This window comes from Cornus florida, unplaced genomic scaffold (genome assembly GCF_030987335.1).
Source record: "Cornus florida cultivar Cherokee Brave unplaced genomic scaffold, ASM3098733v1 CherokeeBrave_3.0.0_Hap2_Chr05, whole genome shotgun sequence".
Taxonomy (NCBI): Eukaryota; Viridiplantae; Streptophyta; class Magnoliopsida; order Cornales; family Cornaceae; genus Cornus; species Cornus florida.
The window spans coordinates 38,066,023-38,083,059 of record NW_026775575.1 but is presented as its reverse complement, the minus strand read 5'-3'; the positions used below and the strand labels follow the sequence as shown (position 1 = coordinate 38,083,059).

The following is a 17,037-nucleotide window of genomic DNA, read 5'->3' as shown; positions in this document are numbered from 1 at the left end:
AGGTGAGCCGCTGTAGATTAGAACTGAGATAGTTCATGGGCCGATTAGGATGGGGATTAGGGCTTAGTCTCTGATTATTCGTGGACTAGGGTATTCATATACACCTATAAATATAAAGCAAGATATGGTTTAGGGTTTGAAGAACAAAATAAACTACGTTCTGTAAACCACAAACAGAACCCTAAATTGGTAGTGAAAACCAGAGAGATACAGGGAGAACCGGAGTAGGAGGTTGAGTGGTTCACAAAACAGAATCACGGAGGGAAGTTTGGTGTGTGTTACTAGACTACAATAGGAGCAGCAGGGGTGGTTTAACACTCAGAGACGTGGGATTAGCTTTGCAAGTTTGAGTTTCAAAGGCAAGTTTCTGATCTTCTCTTTCCCAGGAATTTATGTTCTGTGCATGCTTAGATAGCCTCCAGGGATTAAATTAAGTCTTAATTACATCTCTTATGCATGTTTAATTTGTATTTAAATTCATGAAATAAATTTGTTCTTAGTTTGCTTTACAATGTTAACTTGAAACCTTACTGCTGTTGTATAACAACGTGTGTTTAAATTCAAGTTTTGGTTGTATGTTCTTGTTCTGTGACCAATATGGAATCTAGGTGGACTTTAAAACATGTATTAAAAACTACTACAGAGGACTGGTGATCATCAGAATCGGAGAGGAGGAAGATGAAACGAACAGAGGCTGCTAAGAGGAGGGAGAGAGGGCTCCCAAACCTCTTAGAGACGGCTCCCAAAGGGGGGAGCTGGCTCTTGGTGTTCTTGGAGCCGGCTCTAAGAGCTTAGAGCCGGCTCTAGATGAAAAGTAGAGCAGGCTCCCAATTTTGAGAGCCTGTTCTTTCTTAAAACGCACAGGAACGAGTTTTAGGGACTATTTTGGGTTGTACAAACTTTTCTTAAATGGTTTAATTGATTTTCTTGGATGTAATTAATTACTAGGAACTTATAAAACTATTGGAAAACATTGGTACAGTATGGTATTAGGAGATGGAGTAGCATTCAGTTTAAGAAACCTTGCAGTATTGCAATTCTTTTTGCTAGGTTTATATACTGGAACTTATCAAGGCTTTTAAATATGATTTAATTATAGATATAATCATGTTTTCCATAGTGTTATAAGTATGGTGAATTAATTAAATCAACTATACTTAGTATAGATTTAATTGGTACTCCAATTGTATTAAACAATAGGGAAACATCAATTCATAATTGGACTAAGGAATAGAGTAAGTTGAATTTGGGGGAAAACCTGTTGGTGGTGCACTGTTGTGGTTAAGAAACCTATTTACTGTACTTGGAGATTGTTTTATTTATGACTTAATACTGTAAATCATATTTAGGTGGAGTTATAAGTGTAGAGATTTACCTGAAATTATCTATGCTTGGTTTGGATTAAAAATTGATATATGTTTGTTATTTAACTGCATCAATTTATAGGCAAGTTGGAGAATGTAAATGCTTATATTATTTTAGCAGTTTATATTATTGGAAGGTTATTTTTAGGCCCTATAGTGAATGCCTAATATTCATATATATGTGTTAAATTATATTGATGCATATTTTGGAGAATGGTTGTTAAATGCATAATGTTATTTTATAAACTGTGCTCTTGGGAGGATTGTATGCACCGGTATGGGACGGTGGCATACTAGGGACAGATTAGTTAAAATACTAACTCCTACCTATTTTGGAATAAGTTGGATTAACTATAAAAGTTAAACCCTACTTATATGGATGTATATGCACCGGTATGGGACGGTGGCATATTAGGGATGGCTTAGTTCAAACACTAAGACCTACCTACTCTGAAATAAGATGGATTAACTACAAAAGTTAAGTCCTACTTATAACTATGTGTCAGGTCAATAAATTTTTTGAATGACACACCTTGAACGGACTTTATATATTTATGTTATAGTGCCATGGTATGAGCTTGAGTCTCAGGACCATGGTTAGGGTGCGTATATCGTCTAGGATGGATAACTGGACAGTGGTTATGTTCCCTGGTAGGTCTAGATACACATGACCACATTACGTGCGATTTGCATGGTATCTCTACTCAGGCTGAGACATATATATTGGACTAGTGAGCGTCCTATAGTGTGTAATATATATACATATATGGACTACTCTAGATATTGTTGAGTCTATCTAAGATGTATCTACGTATCGGATTCCTGTTTGGATCGTAGTAGATCAGGACTTGCATGTGGGCCTGACCCACTTTATTATTTTTTCAGGTGGTTAACAGTACCAGGCTTAGAGCGTGATCGTGTTGATGCAGATACAAACACTCACTCTTTCGATTACATAGGATTTCCTTTCTATTGTTAGTTGGATTTTAATTCTGTAAATTTATTCAAGGATTTGGGATTAGGGGTCCACTAGGTGGATTCCCGAGTTGTACGGTTTTAAATTATACTTAATTTATTATTTCAAGTTTGAGGATTCTTATTTAGATTTCTTTCAGCGTATTATTAATTTATCCTTAAATTCAGTTTTTAATTTCTGCTTGTTTACATATTGATTGTCTGATATCCCTCGGATCTGTGCTCGGACTTGATCACCTGTGGCTCTAGAATCGAGGGGTATCACACATCATATATCATTCAATGATTATGTAATGAGTGGAACAATAAAGCAATGATTGGTAAAGTATGCTTAAGATATAACATAAAGTAAGTCGTACTTAAAAACCCTTAATTCACTAATGAAAATGATAAGATGCAACATTTAAAGTTCATGGGTTTCCCAAAGATATGTGCACAATATATCATATGATACCAACACATCTCATTTTTCTTATCAATATATATATATATATATATATATATATATATATATATATATATATAATACGTTGAAGGAGTAATCATCTAAATCATATGCCTTTTAAGTTTAGAGATGATTAAATAGGGATTAGAGAATGAGAAGTTAGAAAGAGTGAGATAAAATTATAACACATAGGAGCAAGTATGGCCAAAATAATCAACAAAAGGCATTTGCTAGCCTTTTCCCAAGTATCAGTCTTAACCACTGGAGCTATTACAGGTGTTTGCTCAACCTGTGGCTAATTTCGGAGTGCAACTGTTACCCCTGCATTTATAGCCCGAGCAATGAGGTCATTGATATGAGGAGGATACTCTGGATCTCTGACCGGATCCTGAGTCTGATAACCTTCCTCCTGCTCCTCTTGGAACTGACCATCACCATCCTAAAACCTAGGCATTTGCTGCTTTTCCTCCATTTGCTGACGCCGCAGGCGTTCTTGCTGCCTACGTGCCGCTCTCCTCTGACCACTGTTCATGTTATGTCCTCCTCTAGTGTTAACCATACTGTTAACATAAATAGACAAACATCAGTACGATCACCTGTTTGCTAGATGGAGGTTGACGAGAGTAGATTCTTGGGTCCTGAGTTCATTAAGGATACTTTTGAGAAGATTGCTCTTATTAGGGATCGCATGCGTTTAGCCCAGAGTAGGCAGAAGAGTTATGCGGATCGTCGCACATGTGCTTTGTAGTTTCAGGTTGGGGATCAGGTTTTACTCAAAGTGTCTCTTATAAAGGGTGTAGTGCACTTTGGGAAAAAAGGGAAGTTATCTCCGTGATTTGTCGGTCCATTCATGATTACGGATCGAGTTGGAGCTATTGCTTATCGGTTGGCACTTCCAGATAATTTGGATCGCGTGCATAACGTGTTTCATTTTTCCATGTTGCGAAAATTTCTACGAGATAAGGATCGGTATCCGTATATCGATGTTTGGAGAGATTGAGTTGTAGTCAGATGCAACTTATTTGGAGCCACCGTGTCGTATTGTCGACCGACGGGATCAAATCCTTCTTAATAAGGTTATTCCTTTGGTGCGTGTTCAGTGGAGTCATCACAATGAGGCTGAATTTACTTGGGAACGGGAGGATGTCATTCGCTCGCAGTTTCATGAAATATTGGAAAAAGGTAAGAGCGAATCCTGAGGACAGAATTTCTTTTGTTAGTGGGGAAGAATGTAATACCCCTAATTTTGAAAAGGATAATCTCGGTAGTTTATTTTACAGTTTTATTGTAATTTTTACATTTTTATGTGGTTTTTTGGCTATTTGCTTGGTTGTTTTAAATTATGGTTAATTAATTCTTTTAAATTGCAGTATTTGTTTTATTTAATTGTTTGATGTAATTGTTTCTTTACTAGCATTTATTGTTTTCCTTTAATTGAATTTATTGGTAACTGGTTTAATTAAGTATTAATTGATTTATTGTAATTGTTTAATGATGTAAAATAAGTTAAATAAGTTTTTAAAATACATTAATTAACTACGGTTCTCTAAGAAGTCAGTATGTGTAGCCGACATAGATTAACTTAGGTTTTGTTCTATGGGCCGACTAGGATATAATTAGGGTACTATCTCTAATCATACAGGGAATAGGGTTTTATTCAAGTCTGTATATAGAGAGAGCAACACGTCTGCTAGGGTTAGAGAAAAACCTTATTCACGTACCTAGCATATTGAGAGAAAACAGATTAAGGTTATGAGGAAAAACAGAAAGTTTACAGTCGAGGTTTCGGCTGAGGATTAAGGGACGGACGTAAGAGAAGGGAAGGTTGAGCAGTAGGAGATTGATCGACAGTGGATCAGACGTCGTCGAAAAACTTAGGAAGACGGCGACAAGGTTTTGACTCCAAAATTGCAAAGGCAAGTTCTCTTCTTCCTCTTTTCCCGTTGGCTTGTGTTCTGTGCACCTAGATGGGCTCTAGGGTTTAATGGACCATAAAACTGAATCGTGCATGTTTAATACATATTAAATTTATCATCTGTATGTATTGAACATAATCTGGAAATATTACGGCAAGTTGGTTTCACCTTTTAATCTTTGAGCATGTTGAAACGATAATTGCTTTAATTGTTCTATTAATGCAAATTGTGGTAAACAAAGGACTAGATTGATAACTGGATATAATTTAAGACCCTTAGGGTTAGTTTTAATAAAGAACAGAAGAGGTGGAAGCGGCCAGAGACGAAGCAGAAGGCCGTAGAAGTTACAGTAGTGCAGACGACTCTCAGAGAGGGAGAAAGCCGGCTCCATGGAAGAGTGTGTAATAGCCCTAAATTTTAAGTCTTTTATTTATTTAGTTTATTTCATTTTATTTATCTATATGGTTATTTAAATTGTTAATTTTTAGTTTTCATTTAAATGCTAAGTGTTTAGTGTTTATTTTATTTTATTTTATTTTATCTACTTGTCATTGTTGTTATATTTATCTACAGGGTTATTTAAATTGTTAATTTTTGTTTGTCATTTAAATGCTAGGTGTTTAGTGTTTATTTTATTTTATTTTTTTATCTACTTGTCATTGTTGTTATTTTACAGTTTAGTTTGGTTGTATGAATGGACATACATATATATATTTTTTAACTCTATTATACATTTAAATAATAATAACCATAATAACTTTAATACTACTATTAATAATACTAAATTAATGCTATTTAAAATATTTTAATAAAAATATACATAGAGTTAAAAAAAAATATATGTATATATATATATATATATATATATATATATATATATCTATCCATTCATACAACCAAACTAAACTGTAAAATAACAACAATGACAAGTAGATAAAAAAAATAAAATAAAATAAACACTAAACACCTAGCATTTAAATGACAAACAAAAACTAACAATTGAAATAACCCTGTAGATAAATATAACAACAATGACAAGTAGATAAAAAAATAAAATAAAATAAACACTAAACACCTAGTATTTAAATGACAAACAAAAACTAACAATTTAAATAACCCTGTAGATAAATATAACAACAATGACAAGTAGATAAAAAAATAAAATAAAATAAACACTAAACACCTAGCATTTAAATGACAAACAAAAAATAACAATTTAAATAACCTTGTAGATAAATATAACAACAATGACAAGTAGATAAAATAAAATAAACACTAAACACTTAGTTCAATGAATGTCCCTTAGTTCAGTGAAGACATCCATTGTCCGAAGCCATCCGTGGTCCAAAGCTATCCGTGGTCTGAAGCCATCCGTGGTCCGAAGCCATCCGTCACTCTCAGCTCCGGCAACTTCCAATTCTTCCGACCCTCTTTGTTCAGATCTCTAATAGTCCTAACTAAGTTCCAAATAACCCCGAAAACTCATAACAACCCCGCATGCATTATTAACAACAATTTAAGATGAACAGATAAAACAATTAATAAAATAAAATAGTTTCAAGCAACAACACATAATACAGTTAAACCTCTGAATTAATATGCATACAAGTTTAGATTTACAGTCCGATTAATCCTGGAGAATATCTAGGCATGCACAGAACACAGGTTTACGTGAAAGAGTAAGATATAGAACTTTCCTTTGAGATTTCGGATTAAAATCATGCCGTCGTTTTCCTACATTTTTCGGTAATTCCTAGACTGCCATTAAACACCTCTGTTGCTCCTAGTTCAGCCCACCAGCAATCACCTTCCGTCCTCCTTGGTCCGACCTTCAACCTATGGCCGAAACCTAAATTGTTCTCTTTGTTTTTCTCTCAAACCTCTCTGTTACCACTCTCTTCTATAAGGTGGCATGAATGCACCCTAAGGCAAACAACTAATGTCATATATATAGGCTTATACAAAACCAACCCTAATCCTAATTGCACCCTAATTTTGCTAACTTAAGGGAAAAGAAAACTAAAAGAAAAATAAAAATAAAAGAATAACTACATATAAGTCTGTACGTTATGAAAAATATATATATATATATATATATATATATATATATATATACACACACACAACTATATATATATATACAACTAATTATATATATATATATACAACTAATTAACTTATAACAATATAAATATATACAACTAATTATAATTATTAATATTAATTATTTAAAATATTAATAAATATAATATCCATAAAGATACATATATACCACATATATATATGTATAACCATCCATAGGTATTAACCGTACCCATTTAACGTCATATCCAAGTAATCCATGAGACCCAAACGGTTGGTCCATTAATACTGTCCAAGCCCAACTCCTTTTCACAATAAAATAAATAGAAAAATATTTAATTTAATTTAAACAATTAATTACCATTAAAGACTTAACACACCGCATCGAATCATACAAACAAATAAACAACTAAATAAAATAACCACATGCACAATTAATAAAATAAGCAATTAAACAAATAACCAAGAAAGTGAACCAATAATATAAAAATGCAAATAAAAGAAACAAGTAAAAATACCGAGACTATCATTTTTAAATTAAGGGTATTACAGATTGTGCCACAACCTTAGTTTAATTAGTTTAATTTCCATGTCATTAGTCTAGATGTAATGTAATTGTTTTAATTTCCTAGATAGGTGGACAATCCATTCTTATTGTTTGATGATCCATGCTTATAGGTACAAGTGGTACATTTCTTTAGATTTTTGTGTATGTATTACTTGCGGTTTAATTGAATGGTTAATGGCTTAGTTTAATAGGTTGTACTACTCACCAGTTTGATTGGACAAGTTATACTTAATTTGCCATCTATGCTTAGTATTTCAATTAATCACGCACACATTTGTTTTACAACATGAAACTCCCCTTAAATTAACAAGTACCAAGTGTTTAGTGAGGTGAAGCTTAGTGGTGAACTCTAAGCCCCAAGACCTTCCTCTCATTCTCTTTACTCTAATTTCTAGATTGTTTTAAATTACATTAATTTTAATTGAGCCATTAGCTTAATTCAACCAACAAATCCTTCTTTGATCATTTAACTTACTAATCTGATATTGACTCCTAAGTAATATGCAAATCCCTTGGGACGATCCCTACTTACTCTTGCTACATTAGTAATTAGTAGTGGTAGTGACTTTTATAAATTCAAACTTAGCCACAATGACATCAATTTGGCATGTTAAGCGACGTGCACGACCAAGTTTTGGCGCCGTTGCCGGGGAGTAGCAACGCATTACTAGGAATTGATTAGGAATTAGTACTCCTTTGATCCTTGTTTTACTTTATTTTATTTTATTTTCTTATTATGTTACTCTTGCTTGGCTAAGTACTTGGAGAAAGGAAAGTAAAGCAAAGGAACCTTAAGACAAAGCAAAGAAAACAAAAGCATAAAAAGCAAAAATAAAATAAAAATTGCAAAGCAAAGCAAAAAGCTTTAAAATATCATGAAGTTGATTAAAGACTCTTCGTGAGTTATTCTAACTCCTTTTGCTTAGTTAAATCGTCGGCCCGCGTGGAGGCAATTTATTTTTCTTGCATTTGTTAAAAGCATGGGAGTATGTGATAATCGTATGTGGAGGATTGTTGTTGATTGATTGTTGTAGAGAAGTGTTTGATAATTGTTTTGTTAATTGCTTGTGTTGATTTGCATTGTGCATGCATGGTCGTAAATCTTTAAATCCTACTCTTGTCTATTGAACCTTAATCTTGAATCGATTGTGTGCAATCCAAGAGGTAGGGGTAGTTTTAGTGGATCCATTGCATTAATGGACGACCACGTTGAAGATCTTGGCCACATAGACTAACATGGTATACTCCATCCGAATGTGCAACAACAAGACAATGTACAAGTCCCTTTGGGCATGCCTAGACCTTTTGTTCCACAACCACAAGACCAAGTTCCAATTGGAATGCCAAGGCCATTCTTTGTACCACCTCTACCTCCCATTGTCCAGACCAACAATAAGGCTTATGTTAAGCCACCAATTGCAAATCCTCCTATGGCTTTGAAAGATCATTATGTGCCAAATGAATACAATGCACTAACATGTATTAAACTTCCTTCGTTTAGAGCACATCACTATGAGATCAAACCACAAACAATTCAAATGCTTCCCAATTTCTTTGGGCTACCTAATGAACAACCCTAAAAGCATTTAGATGAATTTATTGAAGTTTATTCCACCGTAAAATATACGGACATGCCGGAAGAAGTTTTGAGGTTGAAACTTTTTCCCTTCACTCTAAAAGATAAGGCAATGTATTGGTTTAACAATTTGAGACCCACTTTCTATAACTTCTTGGGCAGAAATGCAACAAGAGTTCTTGAGTAAGTATTATCCTGTGTCTAAAACCAATACAATGCGTACTTCAATTCGTGAATTTTCATAAAGTGATAGGGAAATGTTGTATGAGGCATGGGAACGGTTGAATGATTTGCTTAGGAAATGTCACCGTCATGACATTCCAAAGTGGCAAATAGTTCAACACTTTTATGAAAGTATGTCGGACACTCATAAAGGCATAGTTGATGCCTCAATGAGGGGTTCCTATTTTAATAAACATGAAGATGGTGTGTGGCGCTTATATGAAAGTATGAGTAAAAACTCAATGCACCAATAGAAATGTAGGTGGAAGGAAGAATTCAAGCTTATATCACGTTGACAATTCTGATGATATAGTTGTCGAAGTAAAATCTCTATCTCAAAGATTTGATCAATTTTTTATCAATCAAAATTCGGCCTATCAAGGGTCTACTTCTCCTCCTCCTCATCATCATCATCATTCCAATGAATCATACATAACTTATTCTAGTGTTTTGCATACTACTTCCAATTGTTCCCATGGATATATGCACAATGAACACCTTGAACAAATGAATACAACTTTTGTGAATCAAAGGAATAATCCCTATGGAAGTCATTATAATCCTGGGTGGAGGAACCATCCAAATTTCTCTTAGAAAAGCAAAGAGGAAGGCTCAAACCCTTCCCAAGGTGGTTTCTAAAGTAAGTATGTTCCACCTCCCATGCAAAATCAAAATTCCCAAGGTTATAGTTCATCCTACCAATCACCAAATGGAAATCAATTCTCAAATTCTCATTTTCCAAACCAACCATCATACTCTTAAGGTCATTCTAGGAGTCCCGTATTTAAAGAGAAAGTTTTATTGACTTTAGGTACTTTAGAGGCAAACACTCAATTGCTTCATTCCCACTCCCAATCAATTACAAAGCTAGAAACCCAAGTAGGGCAAATAGCAAGCACTTTGAATACAAGGGAGAAAGGAAATATGCCTTTGAATCCTCCACCAAAGCAACAATTTATTGTAGAGACCGTTTCCCATTCGAAAAATCTACACTTGAACATGTAAATGCGGTGACCACTTTGAGAAGTGAAAAAATTATTGACAATCAAGTTGGTGAGTCTAATGAAGAGAGCGAACCGGTGTAACCTAGTGTTGACACCCGTCCCGTTTCACATTCCACTCCTCCTTCATTTAGTGAAAAGGACAAAGTTGTTGAGAATGTTTCAAAGAAAGTTTTTTAAAAATCTTTTGAGCCAAAGGCTCCATTTCTGGATGCTTTGAAAGCATCCACTTCTATTGAAAAATAACAAAGCAAAACTAATGAAATCATTAATGTGTTTAGGCAAGTTAAAATCAATCTTCCTCTCTTGGATGCAATTTGACAAATTCTGGCTTATGCCAAATTTTTTAAAGATCTTTGCACTCTTAAGAGGAAGAACAAAAGCCAAGCACCTAGGAAAGTTGTTTTTACCGAGCAAGTGAGCTCGATTTTCAACACAACATTCTTCCGAAATTCAAAGACCCCGGTTCACCCACTACTTCATGTACTATAGGTGATCATCTTATCAATCGGGCTCTTTTGGATTCAGGGGTGAGTGTGTATCTTGTTCCCTATTTAGTTTATGTCGAATTGCGCTTAGGTGATTTAAAATCGACATCGGTAGTTTTGCAATTAGCCGATCGATCCATTAAGAAGCCCTGAGGTATCATAAAGGATGTTTTGATTAAAATTGACAAGTTCTTCTTCCCAGTTGATTTCGTTGTTATCGACACAGAACCGGTCCCAAATCCTAAAAGCTAAATACCCGTTATCCTTGGCTGTCCCTTGTTGGTTACCGCTAATACCAACATCAATTGTAGGACGGGGATAATGAAGATCTCTGTTGGCTACATGAAAGTGAAGTTAAACATTTTTAATCCATTTCCCAATTCAATGGAGAAACATGAAGGCATTTGTGTTGTTGAAAAATGTTTTGAAAATGAAGTTAAAAAAATTAGTCCTTACTTAGTGTTGAAAATTCAAATGATTTTCCTCTAAAAGATTTTTCAAAAGATGTTGTCTTAAATTGTAGTGTTAAATGGGCATGGAAGCCCAAAAATGTTTTTAATAAGAAGCTGTTAATTTTCACTTGAACCAAATCCAACAATTTTCTTAGGGAATAAATTGTTGGGTGGGGTTCGAAGTTATATTCACCCTATTGAGAAGGGGATGTCCACTAAGATCTTTGATCCGGGCTATAAGAGCCCAACGTCTTGTTAAGATATTAAAGATTAGTGCTTTGTAGGGTTTTCCAACCCTATTCCTCCCTCATTTCTTGTTTTGTTATTTTTTGCGTGATCTAGATATGAGTTGAAGTTGATTATTCCAGTTTCCGGACAGTTTCTTGCATTTTCTGCACTTCCAGTGTTCTCTCGATCGATCAAAGCCCATTTTGATTAATTGAAGCCCACTTCAATCGATCGTACCCTTTGAATGCATGACTTTTCATCTTTCTCTTTGATCGATTGAAGGAATTCTAGATCAATCAAAATTTATCCTAGATCAATCGAAGTAAGTGTTGAATCGATCGAAAACCCCTTCGATCGATCAAAATAAACTTACGTCTTTTGAACTTTTGAGACTTACTTTGGTCGCTGATTTTCAACCCTAAACCCTATTTTTTATTCATTTTCTCTCTCCTCCCTTCTTTTCTTTTTCTTTTTCTTTTTCTTTTCTTTTCTTCTTTCTTTCTCTCTCTTTCTACCTCTTCTTCTCCCTTGTAACTCTCGGCACTCTCTCTCCCTATAACCCTCCCTCTCTCAAACTCTCTTCTCACTCTCTCAATCTCTCATCCCTCTATATCTCTCCCTCATCTCCAGCAAGGACGAACCCAACCCACCTAACCTCACCATATCTTCATCACCGACGAAGACCTACCCAAGCAAAGCCACCGTCTCCATAGCCAAGCTCGTTTTCATCTCCCTGGCCCTATCTCTCTTGGATTCTCTCATCCTCATTGTCTCTGGCAGATGTAGGCCAAGAAGACCCCGATCTCTCACTCTGGTGTCGTCTGCAATTTTCGGCGAACTTCCAGTGAGGTTCCGGTCACCACTTCCGGCCAAGATTAGGCCGGAATTCTTCATTTCATCTCGAATCTCTCCGTTTCAATCCTCTATTCCATCTTTTGGATCGGGTATGTGTAGATTCATTTCTTTTTATTTTTTATTTTATTTTTCTTTTATTTTTGCATTTTTCATTTTTAGTTTGATTAATTCTTGCTTTTTATATTTTTGTTGTATATATGTTTGATGTTAAAATATAAAAAATAAAAAATAGAAAATGGTATATAAAAATTAAAAAATCAAAAATCAAAAATCAAATTAAAAAAAAAATTATAAATAAATAAATAAAAATTGTAAAAAAAAATAGACCCATGGACTTTGGACTGTGACCTAGTTGAATGAATGATTGGGATAACATTGTATTTTGGGCAGAAATGAAAAATGGAGAATGGATCATGTTGGTAGTTTAGAAGGTACACGGGCGAAAATTTTGAATATGAATTATGTTTGTGAGCGATGTCCCCTGTGATGTGTTTAGGAATTGATTGATTTTGTTGTTATGCCTTTGAAAAATTTTGGAAAAATTCATTTTTAAGGGGAACCCATGCTAGATTTTTGTAAAATTAAGCTTAAACTTTGGTTTTAAATTCTAGATGGCATGTGGTCTGTTTTTGAAAGCTTAAATTGCAATTGAATTGAAAATGGATTTTTAAAGTTAGATGTCATAATTGGTTTGAATTGAAAAAGGAAAAAATTTCAAGTCTTTGGAAAATTGATTTGAAACTTCAAGTTGTAAATAAAATGTGAAATTTTTGATTGAATTTGGACTTTGGAAATGTCATGGATTTGAAAATTTGTTTGTTAACTTAAAATGGAGACTTGAATTTCTAAAAGGAATTGTTTTTCTTGATATTTGAAATGAAATGGAAATCTTCTTGAGCTTGAAAAATTCTTGGATATTTAGAACTTGAAATGGCATTGAAGTTGAAATGTTGTGAGCATGGTTCCCAACTTGTTTCATTTGTTTGTTTTGAGTATGAAATGCATGCATGTGTTTGATCTTAAGTTGTTCTAAATGCATGCAAGTATGACTTGACTTGAAACTTTTTCTTTGTTTTTTAAAATGAGAAGTCTTGTTTATATCGCATAAATGTGTTTCAAATGGACTGTCTTGAAAAGTTTTGATCTTCAATTGGCTATAGCTCATGGATAAGGTGCTTTATTTTGGTAAAATGATCCTTGAATGTTTAACACTTGCTGGTTTCAAAATGTTAAAAAAGAATTTTTGAACTTTGTTTGCAAATGAGAGGTCAAGTTGCTTAATTCCTTCTTTTGTGGTTCATTCAATGCATAATTCTTGTTATAATGTTTACCTACAATGCATAAAAATGTTTTGGACTCCAAAGTTTTCAAAAATTCCAATTTTGCCCCAAAAGTGTTGAAAAATTTCAAAGTTGACCAAAATGCCCTTGATTGAGTTAAAACATGTTCCATTTGATTCCTTTCCATGCAATTTCATATTCTAAGTGCCTTTGAACTTGTTTGTGCTAAATTCTTGATTCTTTCTATCTTAGATCACAAGTTTGATGTCTTTTGACCTCATCTTTCATGATTTTGAACTTATCTTGAAAATTGAGTTGAATTGCCATTTTAAACCAAACTATTTGAAGTCAAATGATTCTATTGTTGCTTTATGAACTTGTAACTTGTCAAATGTGATCTTCTTTATATAATTGTGTGCAATTTGGAATAATTTGTAACTTGTTACTTTTATATACACCATTTTGCACACACTTATGTCACATTGATGGTTTTGGGAGTTTATGTGTATTCTTTTGAATAAATCTTCTTGGAATTGATCTTTGAATAAGTTTGGGGGTGGGAAATGGATGTCTAGAGGTAAAAATTCATGTTTGGGATGCCATTGTTGTTCTTTGGCCTTAGTATCACTTCTTAAGCTTATTTGGAATTTTGAAATGCAATTTGAACCAAGTTTAGTTGTATGTGTGTCTTTTCTTGGAAAGATGATATTCAAATGCCATTTGCTTATTTCTATACACTTATGATCCATTTCTGAAAGCTGAGTAAGGGCTTGAGACCGAGGTTCTTTCCGGTCTTGAATTTGATTCAAAAATGGTAAGTCTCTTGTTATTTTTATTTGTTGACCATTTTTTGCTTCATTTAAGCTTTAAAAGGGGGTCACGAGCCATGAAGTGATCATACGATGTTGATTTTGTTGCAATGGAGTACATGATATTTCTTTTTTCTGGAGTTTGTTGATATTTATGCATCATTCAGATATATGCCATTTAGTTGCATACCATGTTTAGGATTCATTTTTGAACTTATATATCATAACATGCCTAGGATTGAAGTATTTTGTAACTGTGCATTTCACTTACTCTTTATTTCATGATACACATGTTTCTTGAGTTCTAGGTTGACAGTCGCCATGCTTATATACTCCATGTTATCCTGCTCGCCACATTGATCTTAAATGCTGATTTTGTAGACATTCTTACTTAGGAATTGATACGATATCATCCTAGGGTCTACTTGCCATGAATTTGTAGAATCTTCTTGAGTTTTAGGTTTGTGAATGCACATTGCATCATTTATGCACATCCCATCCTATACTTATCCTTTTGATCCATATTTGCTCAAAATGTTCCAAAAGTGAATTTTCTGCCCTCATTGCATTGTTTTGCCATTTGAGATTACTTATTGTGCCACGATCTATTCTTGTTTAGTTGAAGCATGTTGAATGATATTTCTGAAACTTTCTTGATCATTTCTTGCACAAACATGATCCTATGTGTCTATTCTCTATTTTTACTTGATTCAGGCATGCTTTATGTTTTCTTATCAATTTCTTACCTTATCGCTGCACAGCCTCCTCAATCTCCTCCGATAGAGTCTTCTTCATCTTCCTAGGCTACACCATCTGCATCAGCTCATTTCGAGCCAGCTTTTATGGAGGAGCAAAGCCCAGTTGTCAGAGCAGTACCTAGACCATTTTTCTCTAACAGGAAGCTTAAACTAGAGTTCAAATTCGACCATGCTCAATTTTCCAAGTTGGAGCAGACCAAGTGGTCTTTTGATAAGCTCACCCGAAGGGGCATTGATGCCCTTATGACTCTGGTAGACATTGTAGTCTATCCTCGGTTGGTTGCTCTATTCTTCGAGTACCTCCGGATCGATGAGGATAACAGACAGCTTATGCATACAACTATAGATGGTATGATATCAACAATTATATCCCTGACATTTCTGTTATTTGTCGATGCCCCACCTTCCACCGTTGGTCGCTAACTCTAAGGAGCCATTTTATCCCATTATTCCGAAGTACCCCTCTAAGTTAACCATGGTTGCGACTATATCTCCGTATGCTGCCTTTGAGGGTAATACATTTGCAGACCGGATTGAGATTGATCCCCGATACTTGTTTCAAGATTTTTTGCTACATCTCAATGCCTTTCCCTCAGGCCATGGTACACAGAGACGGGAGGGGATTTTTAGGGCTCTTTACTATTTGAGCCAAGGAAACTGGATCTCCATTCCCGCTCTTATCCGGGAGATTATCAACAAATACTGGGCCAACATGATGAACATGCACAATTCTAGAGCTGATGCTTAGCCACTACCATTTGGCCACTTGATTACACAGTTGTTGATTGACCAGGGCTATCCCTTTGAACCGGATGAGATTCCTGAGACTGATGTGTAGAGAGCTAGGAGAGCATATAACATTACAAAATGGAATAAGACTTTAAATTTTTGTAGAAAGAATACAGATCAGAAGAGGAAGCAAGATCAGGAGAGAGCTTAGGAGGATGCAGCGGCAGCGGAGGCAGCTGAGGGACTTGATGGATCACCTCTTTAGACAGAGGCGTCGTACTACTACTTCCGCATCCACCTCACAGCCAGATATACCCCTTCCATCCCAGCAAGCCGACCCTTCACATGTTCCTTCTCCAGAGCAGATGCCACAGGCTGATTCTCGATCCCATTATGCTAGTTTTGATTTCAGCTACAAAGTTGACATAGTTCAGCTATAGACAGACTTTATTTCTTTTAGAGCTGACATGACTGGGCGGCATGGGGACATCACGAGGAGTCATGATGACCTGGTGCAGAGACATGATGATATGGTGAGGTGACATGAGGATATGGTTCGGCGATCTGATGAGCTGAGGACTGAGGTTACCGAGGTGAAGAGAGACATTGCTACACTACGGGCAGATTTACAGACTGATCTCACTCGATACAACAAGTAGATGTCCGATATGCTACAGCACATTGCCGACATGATGACGCCTGATCCTGCTCCTTAATTCCACCATTATCTCTATCTCTATCCCTATCTGTATTAATCATACCTGCGCTGATACATTGATATTTTGATACATTGCTATTTTGGGATATTTTTGTACTGTTTTGATATTTGCACTGGTTTTTGATACTTTGGATATTTTTGCACTGCATTGGATATATTTAATTTTTGGATATTTGGTTTTGGATTTCTATGCATCTTTGGATTTTTGGATTATGGTTTTGGACTTGATATATACGAATTTTTGGATTTGGATATCAGTTTTGGATATTCTAAGCTTTATATTGCTATATGTCATATCGTTTGCCAGTTCTTAGTTTTACCTCTCATTTATATAATTGGTGCATATGCTTTAATAGTTGCTAGTGTGACTATTTTTAGATAGGATTTCGTAATCTAAGTTTAGGCATATGCCTTCCAATACTAAGCTTCCGTTGTCGGGTCCCACTTGCTACACCCATTTGGTATACTCTTTCCATTATCTGTTACTTCTTTGTACATTAAAGACAATGCACAGATTAAGTTTGGGGGGTGTGTTAGCATATTTTACATGTCATTTACATTAGTGACTACA

The 17,037-nt window shown here is 34.9% G+C and overlaps 1 long non-coding RNA gene across 1 annotated transcript; it reads left to right on the top strand.

Annotated features, from left to right (window-relative positions):
• Positions 1–11,724: 11,724 nt before the first annotated feature.
• LOC132306299 (uncharacterized) lies at positions 11,725–16,654 on the top strand. The gene is made up of 2 exons (XR_009481912.1): positions 11,725–12,261; positions 15,023–16,654. It is a non-coding gene; the product is annotated as an uncharacterized LOC132306299 (long non-coding RNA).
• The last annotated feature ends 383 nt before the right edge of the window (positions 16,655–17,037 follow it).